The sequence below is a fragment of the Lissotriton helveticus genome, chromosome 7, assembly GCF_964261635.1.
Source record: "Lissotriton helveticus chromosome 7, aLisHel1.1, whole genome shotgun sequence".
Classification (NCBI taxonomy): domain Eukaryota; kingdom Metazoa; phylum Chordata; class Amphibia; order Caudata; family Salamandridae; genus Lissotriton; species Lissotriton helveticus.
Genome location: NC_136068.1, coordinates 845,005,407 through 845,016,539, shown reverse-complemented (window position 1 = coordinate 845,016,539; position 11,133 = coordinate 845,005,407). Strand labels below are relative to the sequence as shown.

Sequence of the window (11,133 nt, the reverse complement as noted above, 5' to 3'; positions counted from 1 at the left end):
CCTCCATATTAAGAGGCATATTTCTAGGTCAGTGATATTAACCTCTCGATGCCAGAAGCTGGAATTTCTCAATGCCAAGAACATATTTATAAATTAGCACTTGGAATACTTTGACTCCCAACACCTAGAGGGTTGAACGATTATGTACATTATATCTACATGCGTATATCTGAATTGCTGAGGCAAGCACACATTTTAGAACACCAAACAAAGAAAAGGAGGACGGATGAGGTACAGAGCAAAGACTTTTGAAAAAAGACAAGACAAAGCTATACAATTAGTTCTCGATTATTGTCTTTTGTAGGTACATTAATCTTTAAATAAAGAAATATTGATGCAGTAAATAAAAGTAAACTACATTTCACTAATTGGTTGAGATTTGTTTTCTAGATGTTCCACATACAAAGAAAGGCTTCGGATTTTCAATTGAGTGGAGCGAAAAAAAGACGTTGCAAGCAAAAGTTCTGTACAGTACTTTCTGGATATGTGTTTGGCACCCAAACTTCACCGGAGAATGTTTTTCTTTGAAGTCTCAGACAAAAGTGCAAAGCAATATAAATTAGGCCAAGTCCTTTCTTGACTAGATTTACTTCTGGAAAACAGGCAATTGGTTCAGTTTCTGTAAGCAATATACAGTTGAAGCTTTGGATTTTTCAAGTGAATGGGAATGGCCCTCATGTTCAACTATCTTAAGTCAAAACTGTAGTAAATGCTTCCAAGGCCTCAATGGGAAGTGGTGCAGCAAAGATAAAGAATCTGACTGGAGAATTGGGCTGCTTTATATTTGTACAGCATCCGTAACCAGTTCCAACTCTGATGTGTTTTGAATCAACATCGTCAGGCATGTAGTAGCCACATATCCAGTAGTTCACGATTGTGGGACCCTGAAAATGAAAGAAAAAAGTTTAACAATGGATTAACATTATATACACAAAATGCTTGAAATCACTCACATTTGACCTATATTTTAAGCTACTTACCTTAAAATAACACCTTATCTGGTAGATACTATATAGACACAGATTCCTTACCTTAGATCAGGGTGCTTCAAAGTCAGCCCTGGAGGGCTGGGTCCATACCAGCTTTTAAGAAAACTACATTTATCGAAATGGGGATATGCTAAAAATCTGGCATGGATCCGGCCCTCCAGGACCATATTTGGAGAACCCTGCCTTAGATAATCCATAGACATCAGACTGGATCTGGACATTTTTCATGAGCATTACCTCTGCGCGCCAACAGTGGGCGTCGTTTGGCTCAGAGGGTTGTCATCTGGCACCGAAAGTGATGTGTGCAGTGCCTATATAGGTGCCACCTCAGCGCACGGACGTCAGTTTCTTTTTGCGACTTTCCATGCCAAAAGCACAGAGCCACGAAGAACACAGACCACTAGTGCGTCAAACTAGGGCCATTAAAGGGAGAAATCCCTTTACTCTCAATCTGTTCACAGAGCAGGGAGGATGGGTGGGTGGGTAAGGAATCTGCGGTTAGATAGTCTCTATTAGATAAGGCATTACTGAAGGTAAGTAACATATTCATCTTAGAGAGGTCTAGTTGCAGATTCCTTACCTCAGAATAGATATCCAAGAAATGCCTCCCCCAGAGGTGGGGCTGCAACACGTATTACACTAGAAAATCCTGTAGAACCAAACAAGCAAAATGCCTATCTCGACGGACCTGTCAAGGCAGTAGTGCTTTGTAAACGTGTGCAGCGAAGCCCACCTTTTTGCTCGATATATATCAAGGACAGGTACTCCGCAAGCTACCGTACTGGTGACAGCCTTGGCAAAATAAGCTTGCAAACCTTCAGGAGGTTGCTTTTTGATCTATGCACAGCAGATTTTGATGCAAAGCACTATCCACCATGACATGGTCCGTTTCCTCCCAGAGCACTTTTGTACGGTCTAGGTAGAACAACGTTTTTTTGGTGTCCAGCTGATGGAATCTCTTCTCTTCTTTAGAGGAATGAGGCAAAGCGTAAAAGGTAGGCAGGATGATGGACTGGCCTATATGAAAGGGTGTGACCACCTTCGGTAGGATGAGGTTCTTGCTTGAAGTACCAGCTTGTCTGGGTAGATGGTAATGTACGGAGGATGAGAAAGCCTGAAGCTCACTGACCATCCGGGCAGATGTTATTGCCAATGGAAAGGCTGCTTTAATAGCAAGTAGCTCCATAGGACAGCTGTGTAACTGCACGAAAGGAGCAAACATCAGAGACGTTAGGACTAAATTGAGGTTCCTCTCAGGCATGATAAAAGGACAAGTTGGGAATGGATGTTGGAGACCTTTACAAAAAACCTATGTACAATAGGGAACTTACACAGGGATCGTATGGCAACTGCAGAAATGAAGAGATGGCCTAAAGATAGCCTTTTAAGGCGCCCAAAAGCAAAGTCCTGCTAGGCAAGATTGAGAATTAACAGCAGAACTTGGAAAAGAGGTGAAGAATGGGGATCAACTTGTCTGTAACTTGCTTAAATGGCAGACGTGTCTTGGTGGAGGGACACCTGGCTTTCATGATAACATTGCAGACTTCAGTCACCACTCAATCTCCATGCATGAAGGCAAAGTGTTGCAAGGTTTGGATGCAGAACCCTGCTTTGTTGCTGCGACAGAAGACTCCTGGAGAGGAACTCTGAGTGGAGGACTTGTGCTCATGCTCAGCAGCTCGGCATACCAGACTCTCCATGCCCAAATCCAGAGCCACAAGAATGACATGAGCCCAGTTGTTTCTGATCTTCTTCAGAACTCTGGGCAGGAGTGGTATTGGCATAAAGACTTACAGAAGACCTGCGCTCCACTCGAGATGAAAAGCATCTTGGAGCGAGAGCTGCCTTGGAAAGTTCCACTCATGAAACTGCTGACATTGCATGTCTCGACAGAGGCAAACAGATCCAAACAATGCGCTCCCCATTCTTGAGAGAGGCTTGAGCCACCTCCGGATGCAGATGCCATTCATGATCCACTAGCTTCGACAACTGAATCTATCTGCCTTGGCATTCAGAGAGCCTACCAGGCGCTGAACCACCAGGGAAATGCCCTGATATTCCAGCCATTTCCAGAGGCACAGAGCCTCTTAACGGAGGATCCACAATCTCACCCCTCCATGTTTGTTGCAGTACCACATGGTTGTGATGTTATGATGTTATCTGTGAACAACTGGACCAGCCTTCCTCAGATCAAAGGAAGAAAGGCTTTTAATGCCAAGTGCATTACCTGAAGCTGCAACAGGCTGAGGTAAAGCCCAGACTTGGCCGGAGACCAGTCTTCTGAACAGCACCTCTCACAGATAGCCGCCCCCATCTGGGAGTGACGCATCTGTCACTACCATTAGATCTGGTTTGGAAAGGGAGAGGGCTCTTCCACTGACCGAACAGCGTTTATTTAACCTCCACTGCAGGTCTTTTGCAGTTCCCTCCGAGATCTAGACCATGTCGGAGAGATTTCCCTGATGCTGTGCCCATGGGCCGTAGGGACCCACTACAGAACCCGCATAAGCCAGCAGGCATGTGTCACCAGCAAGGTGCAGGGGGCCATGAAACCTAACAGCCTCAGAGTCAGTCTCATCGAAATACAGGATAGAGGCTTAAACAACGGAATTATAGCCTGAATATGCTGGACTCGCTGCTCAGGAGGATAGGACTGAAACTGCATTGTGTCCAGAACAGTTTTGATGAAAGGGAGCGTCTGAGAGGGAGCCAGGTGTGACTATAGCACTTTGATAGTGAACTAAGTGCAGAAGGTTCGCCGGTCTGGAGGTGGGAGACAACTGCCTGTGCCTGTGCATATGGTATTCAACGACTGCAAAGCAAGGCTGGCGGAAGAAAACATTTTCTCATAAAAGGTATCTAGCTTCTTGGTTTCTCTATCCTGTGGATTGGTAGGAAACGCGCCAAGGTTGACTAGAGGTGGAGGCTCGGAGCACCAAGCTCTCCAGAGTGGGTTGCTTAGTAAGGAAACTAAGGTCCCCCGGAGCAGAGGGATGGCAGCTGTCAACGGTCCTATGTAAAGGAGCCCCTGTGCAGGGCTTGCACCATGCCAGAGTAGGATGTCGGTAAGGGCTTTATTAAAGGGAGTAAAGGTTTGGAAGAAGCTACTCCCCCTTGAAGCACATCTCTCAAGACTATAATCATGACCCCCCACTGAGGGTTACAAACTCCAAGACGTCAGCTACCCTACACATCATTGTGAAGAGGCTGCCTCTTCCGTAGCCGCAGTAGGAGAGCCCAAGTCCGTGTCCGCTCAGGTGTCTAACCCACTGGCCTCCGCCAGTTCTCATACTAATTGTCCTCATTCTCATCTAGGGGAAGCTTGCATTCATTCACTCTCCAGGCTATCAAAGGAAAAAGGCGCTCGTCCGATCGGGAGGGCATGGTGCCAGACAGCGCCGGAACCAGCACTGGATGACAGGAGTCCGGCTCAGTGTCGGGAATGACCATAGGGTGGGGTGGCACTACCGTGGGTCATACGCAGCACTGGAGCAGGTGTTGAGGAAGATCCGGTCCCGCTGGCAGCTTCACTCATTTCAACAAGGAATCCATGGGGCTGACATAACGAGGGTGCACCTGCTGGCAAGGATCCAGTCGGGCCACTCCCAAGCTTGTGGGACCCGAAGGCGATCTAGAGGGGCTGGGACACTTCAGATATGAGGTGCATGGCCTCATAAAATTCTTTCAGCTGGGCAGTGGTCGCTCCGGCTTCAGGGAAGCGTGGAGTGGCCCCTGATTCAGGCTCCGCCAAAGCGCGAGGCCGGGAGTACTAATGCTCCCACAACCAGTCGTCAGAAGACTTCGCCTGACGAAGCCAAGTCCAAGACCTCTTTAACCTCTTACATTTGTGGGACTTACCGGACTACTTAGAGCAGGACTATGATCGCTGGGTGCGGCTCCGCAGATGGGATCTTGAGAGTCTGTGGATATACAAACGGTAGGCAGTGAGGAGCTAGAGGGATTGCTCCCTCAGCGCTGCATGGTGGGGCAGTCCTCGCAAACACCACAAACAAATCAAGTGTGGGTGTCTGTCACTGCTTGTGGCAGGCACCATATGGTTAGAAACTAGCTGGTTTCTATGGGGTCATCCTTTCACACCAAGAGAGAAAACCTCTCAAAAACGGGTCTGAAAAAAGTTGAGAAGAAAGCTAGCCAAAAACAACAGGGTATCGCTTCACGGATCAGTATTATCTTGTGCAGAAAAAAACCAGGTGTCAGTTCCCCAAAATGGCGCTTATGGGTACTGCACACGATGCCAAGCCAAACAACGCCACCTACCAGCGTGCAGGTGTACTGCTCGAAAACCTCCGCATCTAGTCAAACGCCTAGGGAATATTCTAAGGTAAGGAATCTGCGAGTAGAAGTCTCTATCTTAGATCAAAAATCTGGGGGAATAACCTGCAAATGATTGCTATTTCAAAATGCTTGCAAACACTGGCAGGTCTGAGAGAAAACAGACTAGATTTCTGAAATAACGCCTTGGTCAAAAACAAATCAAAGTTCCCAGGTTGTCAGGCATGGGATATCCAATTTCCTTAATAAGTTTACACACCTCTCTATTCAAAGTTTTAAACTTGGGCGCTTCCATCAAATATGAGCTTCATCGCCCCTCTGGTCACATCCTCTCCAACTGGGACTAGCATTGGGGAAACATATCATGTATACTAATTATGGTACATTACTAATTACACCTCCGACAGAGGGGAGTTTTTGCATCGTGGGGAATCTTATAGAATTATGAAGTTATCAGTTTAGTGGAGATCAGTGTGGATAAGAGCGAATCAAGGCAGCTTTGTCCCACAATTACCAGTATAATGCAACTGCTCTAATTTCCCAAGGTTGAAATCAAGTTTGCACTGAGAGAAAGTTTTAATAGGGCCAACACAAAACATATCTGTAATTATTTCACACACTCCTCTCAAACATGTATCAAAGTAGTCAGGTTGAATGCACGGGTGACTGTTGATTGAGATATGGCAAAAGAAAGAAAGTAAGCTCCTCTTACATAGCTAAACTGTCACATACATGGCATGGAGTACAGTGTGGAAACAGTGATTTTCATCTATATTTGTGAACTCCATAATGCATTGTATCTATTGAACTGACAAAATTATTTATATTGTATAATGGCCTTATTATTTGGATGACTGTACATCTTCTGACATATAAATATGCTCAATGAAGTGCTTGATTTAGAGCAGTTAAGAATATAACACCTCCAGAGCCTTAAGTAAGAACCATCATCTTCCCTCGCCCCCCTAATGAACAGAAACGGATGAAAACACATCCAAACATTTACAGCAATGACATGCAATGGAATATGGAAAAATAAGTTGCTTACCTTTCATAACGCTCTTTCTGGTGGACACATTCTAAATGAATATTCATCTTGAAAAAACTCCTCATGCACCAGACTGGATCTGCAAAACTTTTCCTTAGCAGTCCTCCCATGGGCAACTAAGTGACAGAGCAGAGGTACATATAAGCACCACCCATGAACGCTGATGTCAGTTCCTTATTCTTTACCCTTTCCAAACTCTCCGACATGGCGCCTGCACAAATATTAGTAAGAGTGTGATTAGTACTAACTTGGGACCATTTTAGATGTTAAAAGGAGGCCACTTCACAGGTGAAGTGCGAGGGCGGTGAGGAATCTGCAGTTATAATATCTATCAGGAAGAGGTTTAACAAAGGCAAGTAACTTGTTTTTTTTTATGGGAACTTCTAACTGCACAATTCTCACCTTAGAATTGCTACCAAAGCAGTACTCCCTCAAATGAAGGGGCTTGTGGAGGGTACTCATACAAAAGACTAGCGCTTCATCAACCTATGCACTGCTACCCAAGTTGCAGGCTGCCAATTGTTCAGGACAAGCACTCTGCAAGCCAATGCAATGGTAGCAAACTTGGCAGTGGTGGAATGGCTTTCAAGACCTTACAGAAGCTGCTTCTTGGCCAATGCATTACAGATCTTAATGCAGAGGACTATTACCCTCAACAAGGTCTTCTGCACTGCCTTATCTTTCTTCACTGAAGAGACCGTCCATCTGATGGTCCTTGGTACGACATAGAAACTTTAAGCCCTTTTGGGGTTCAACCGATTGAGCCTATACTCCTTTTTCAAAGAGTAGAAGGATTGATTGCCCAATGTGTAAGAGTTATGACTTTCGGTAAGAAGGTTGTCCGAGTCCTCGGCACCATCTTGTCCAGGAAAAAGATGGTTTAAGAATGTTGCACTGAAAGTGCCATAAGTTCACTCACATGACAAGCTGATGTAAGAAAAATTAGGAAAACAGTCTACGCTCAGGAGGAAGAGCTAACAATTGCATCAGTTCGAAAAGCATACACGACAAAAGTCACAACCAAGTTAAGGACCACTGTTACGCCTAGGGGCACAGGCAGCAGCAAGGCTGGACCCGCCGACGTAAGTCTGACTAAATGCCTCTGCGGATCCTTGGTGTTCAAAGGCGAGCCAGAAGGAACAGTATTAGTGCCAAAAATATGAAGAATAGTCTCCTCTAAGGCTTCTGCTTGGTGTGATGGTACCAGCGGACCGGAGAGCTCACAGTGAGTCACAACCAGACTCTGAATTAGTTTCGCTGGAGATTAGGAAAGAGAGAGGGAGACTAGGAGGCAAGTTGGCGCCCTTCATCGGCTCTTGCCCACTGGGATAGTTTGTGTTTTATCTTCAACTTACCTGAAGACTTCGACTGCGGGAATGAATTTGGGAGCGCTAGCAATTTTGAATGATCACAGAGCAGAGTCTTGTGCCTGGCAACATAAAATTTGGCTTTGCCATCCCATATGACCATCAGACTCTTCTAGGCACAGTTGCCAAAGGCTTTGGAGTCGTGGTCTAACCCCACAAACAAAAAAAATCTTCATGAAAGTCCATCATGGACATTTGCTTGCAACAGTCCCTGCAAGGTTAGAACCATTTGGTTTTAGTGCGTTACATTTTCATTGTTTACTGGATGCATTTCTTTGAAAAGTCTGGTCAAGAACGTAACTGATGTTGGAGCACATGAGTGGCGCATAACATCTGCGTGGTTCTGCATGACACCTGTTAGCATCACACAGGAAACTTCAAAAAGCAAAGATTTTAATACTGTGCTTTCGATTGTGGCAAAAAGATCTAGCCAGGGTTCTCCCCATTGCAGGAAGACTCCATGTACTATCTCAGGAAGTAGTACCACTCATGATCTGTTCGATGCTGCCTGCTCAGTTCATCTGCTCTGTCACTCGGAGACCCTGCTAGATGAATCACAAACAGAAAAATGTTATGGTTCTCTAATCAACTCAAGACAAGAAAAGCTTCCCCACACCAGACCCCCAACTCAACCCTGCTTGCTGCAGTAGCACATGGCAGAGGTGTTGTCCTTAAGAACTTGCACAAGCCTTCACCAGGTGAATGGCAGGAATGCCTCAGGAGCAGCAGAATGGCCCACAACTCAAGCAGACAGACGTGAAACTAGCCCTCTACGGAAGATCAGCCCCCTGATATCCACCTCCTCCAGATAACCTGCCCAGCATGAAAGCATCAATCACCACCATCCGCTTTGTGCGGGGAAGGAAGAGGGACCGACTGCCGGGCCAACTTTGTTCAAGAAACCACCACTGCAAATCTAGAGCCACCTCCTTCGAGACATGGTTGGCATCAGTCAGTTTGCCCTAGTGCGGATCCCATTGAAAAATCTATTCCATTGCATAGCACACATGTGACACTTGGCATAGCTAATGAGGATACAAAGACAAGAAGCCTCAGAACCACTCTCACCATGAACCAGTACCAAAACTAAAACATTGGGATTACAGCTCAAATGTACTGGACGGGTTGCGGCTGAGTGAAAGCCCTTCGGGCTCCACTGTGCTCAGGATTGCTCAAATGAATGAAAGCATGTTCAAATGTGTCAGGTGTGAATTCAGCTCATTGACAGTGGACCCCAACGATATCACAACGTCCCCTGCCATCCAGAAGTGGTCCATGACTGATTGTCCAGAAGAGTGGTTGGAAATTAATTTCGATTCACTTTACTGGGCCCTGTACAATAAGATTACCCCCGGATAAAGCGCTTGGGGAAAAAATCTGGGTCACCAGGCAACTGGTCTGTGACATCTGGCTACCTGCCTTTTCACAGTCGTTTAAGAATAAGGCTCCGATGAAGTAGCCATCAAAGTATCAGTGATGGCATCATTAAAAGGAAGCAAGAGTTTAGAAGACACAGACTCAGGCTGCAAAATCTGTTGCAACATTTTTTTGGGTCTTGCTGGACCGGGCATCCCTCGTATGGTTTTTACTTAACTTTTTGCCCTCTTTCCTCCTGTTTTTGCTGGCCTTACAACTCTGTGCCCTTTACCACCTCTAACCAGTGCTAAGTTGTGTGTGTGTGCCCTCTCCTTTAAACATAGCAACATTGGCTTACACCCAATTGGCACATTTAATTTACTTGTAATTCCCTTGTAAAATGAAACTGCATGTACCCTGGGCCTTTAAATTAAATACTACTGGTAGGCCTGCAGCACTGAATGTGCCACCCACTCAAGTAGCCCTTAAAATATTGTCTCAAGCCTGCCATTACAGCCTTTGTGTGCAGTTTTGAACTGCCATCTCGACCTGGCAGAATAAACCTTCAGCAAGGTCTAAGCCCCCCTTTTTTATTACATATGAGTCACCCCTACGGTACACCCTATACAGAGCAGAGTGCAGTATATTAAAAAAAGTTGGACATGTACTTTATTAGTTTTACAAGTTCTGGTGGTGAAAAGCTCCTAAATTGTTTTTTCACTAGAGTGAGGCCTACTTCTCCCATAAGATAACATTGGGTCAACTTATTACATTTAATAAGTGATAACTTTAAATTGGGAGCAGGTAGGAATATCAAGTTTGGGGTCTAAGGAATAGTAGTTTAAAACCCTCTAACGGTAATGTCTTGTTTTAAGTCCCAATTGTGAAAATGCTACTTTTAGAGTTGCCATTTTCTTGTCCTACCATTTGGTGCCTGCATCCTGGGTCACATGACTAGGTGTAGCTGGCAGTTAGTCTTTGTTTATTGCTCCCAGACAGTGAGACAAAAGACAATAGGTGTTGGCAGGATGGGTCACATCGGACTTGAGGGGGAAGGACTTGTCATCTACCAGAGTTGCAGATTACAAAGTCTGACTGAGCATACTCAATTGTTTTGACACTAGTCTTTGGTGACCCCAGACAAGCAGCGGCCAGGGCAGGTAGGCAGGAAATTCCAGACACCTCTAGGGGTGGCAACCTTCATAACGTTCTCCCACTTCAAAGTGGGCATCAGGTAAAAATATTGGTCCCCAGTCGAAACTCTTCAGTACATCTCTGGACCTGTGGAAGACTCAGAATTGCTGTGAAGCTCTGCAAGGACTGCTGCTCTGTTGCACTGCCGCCTGAGTGAAAGAACTGTACCTGCATTTTGAACACAGGACCATCAGAGTGACTCCAAAGGTCAGTTGCCTGGCATCCTGATAAGAACCTCAGGGGAAGAAAAGGACCCCACCATCTTGAACCTAGCACCTGGAGTCGGCCTGCTGGGAGTTCTACCCCGCAAGTGGTGCAACCCCAGTCCTGTACAGTTGTTGGAGTGCCTGAAGGTTCTCTGCAGGCCCAGATTTGGTGCTGCGAAGCAGAACAGACACGGCCTCATTCATTACCAAAGCTAGACCTCCCATCGCAGCTCGCGCTCTCCTTGGAACTGCCACTGTGCAACAGATCCTTGCCGCAGGCCTTAACATTGCAAGCCTCTAATTGAAGACTTTCTCAATGACGATGCAGGACTCCGCACTGCAGCCCCGCAGCCCATTGGAACCGCCAGTGCATGACGCATGTTCAACATGGGATCTTGCAATGCTCCACAAACCAGGATTTAAGGTACTTTGTTCAGCTGGCCTGACTTGATCCCTGTATCTGGCCCACACTCATCTCGATCAGCCTGAACTTGTGACTTTGTCCTGGTTCGCCGTGACCAGATACCCGCAGTTGGCGCTTTGTGCTTCTAGGCACTATTTTCACTTAAGTCTTGGCATTTTGTTGCTTTGTTCTCAAATAATGTATTCAATTTTACTCTCCGTTTCAAAATTCATGTGGGATTTTTCTTGAAATGTATTTTCACTTTATTACTGTTCGA

General features: G+C 45.7%; 1 protein-coding gene across 2 annotated transcripts in view; it reads right to left on the bottom strand.

Moving 5' to 3' along the window:
* Window positions 1-272: 272 nt before the first annotated feature.
* Window positions 273-11,133, bottom strand: part of FBXW11 (F-box and WD repeat domain containing 11) — a 544,060-nt gene continuing 533,199 nt past the window's right edge. Inside the window, exon 13 of one of the 2 annotated variants that reach the window (XM_078653355.1) lies at window positions 273-884. The gene's annotated coding sequence lies outside the window, so the exon portion shown is untranslated. The remainder of the gene's footprint in view (window positions 885-11,133) is intronic. The other variant, XM_078653354.1, reaches the window with a different exon arrangement.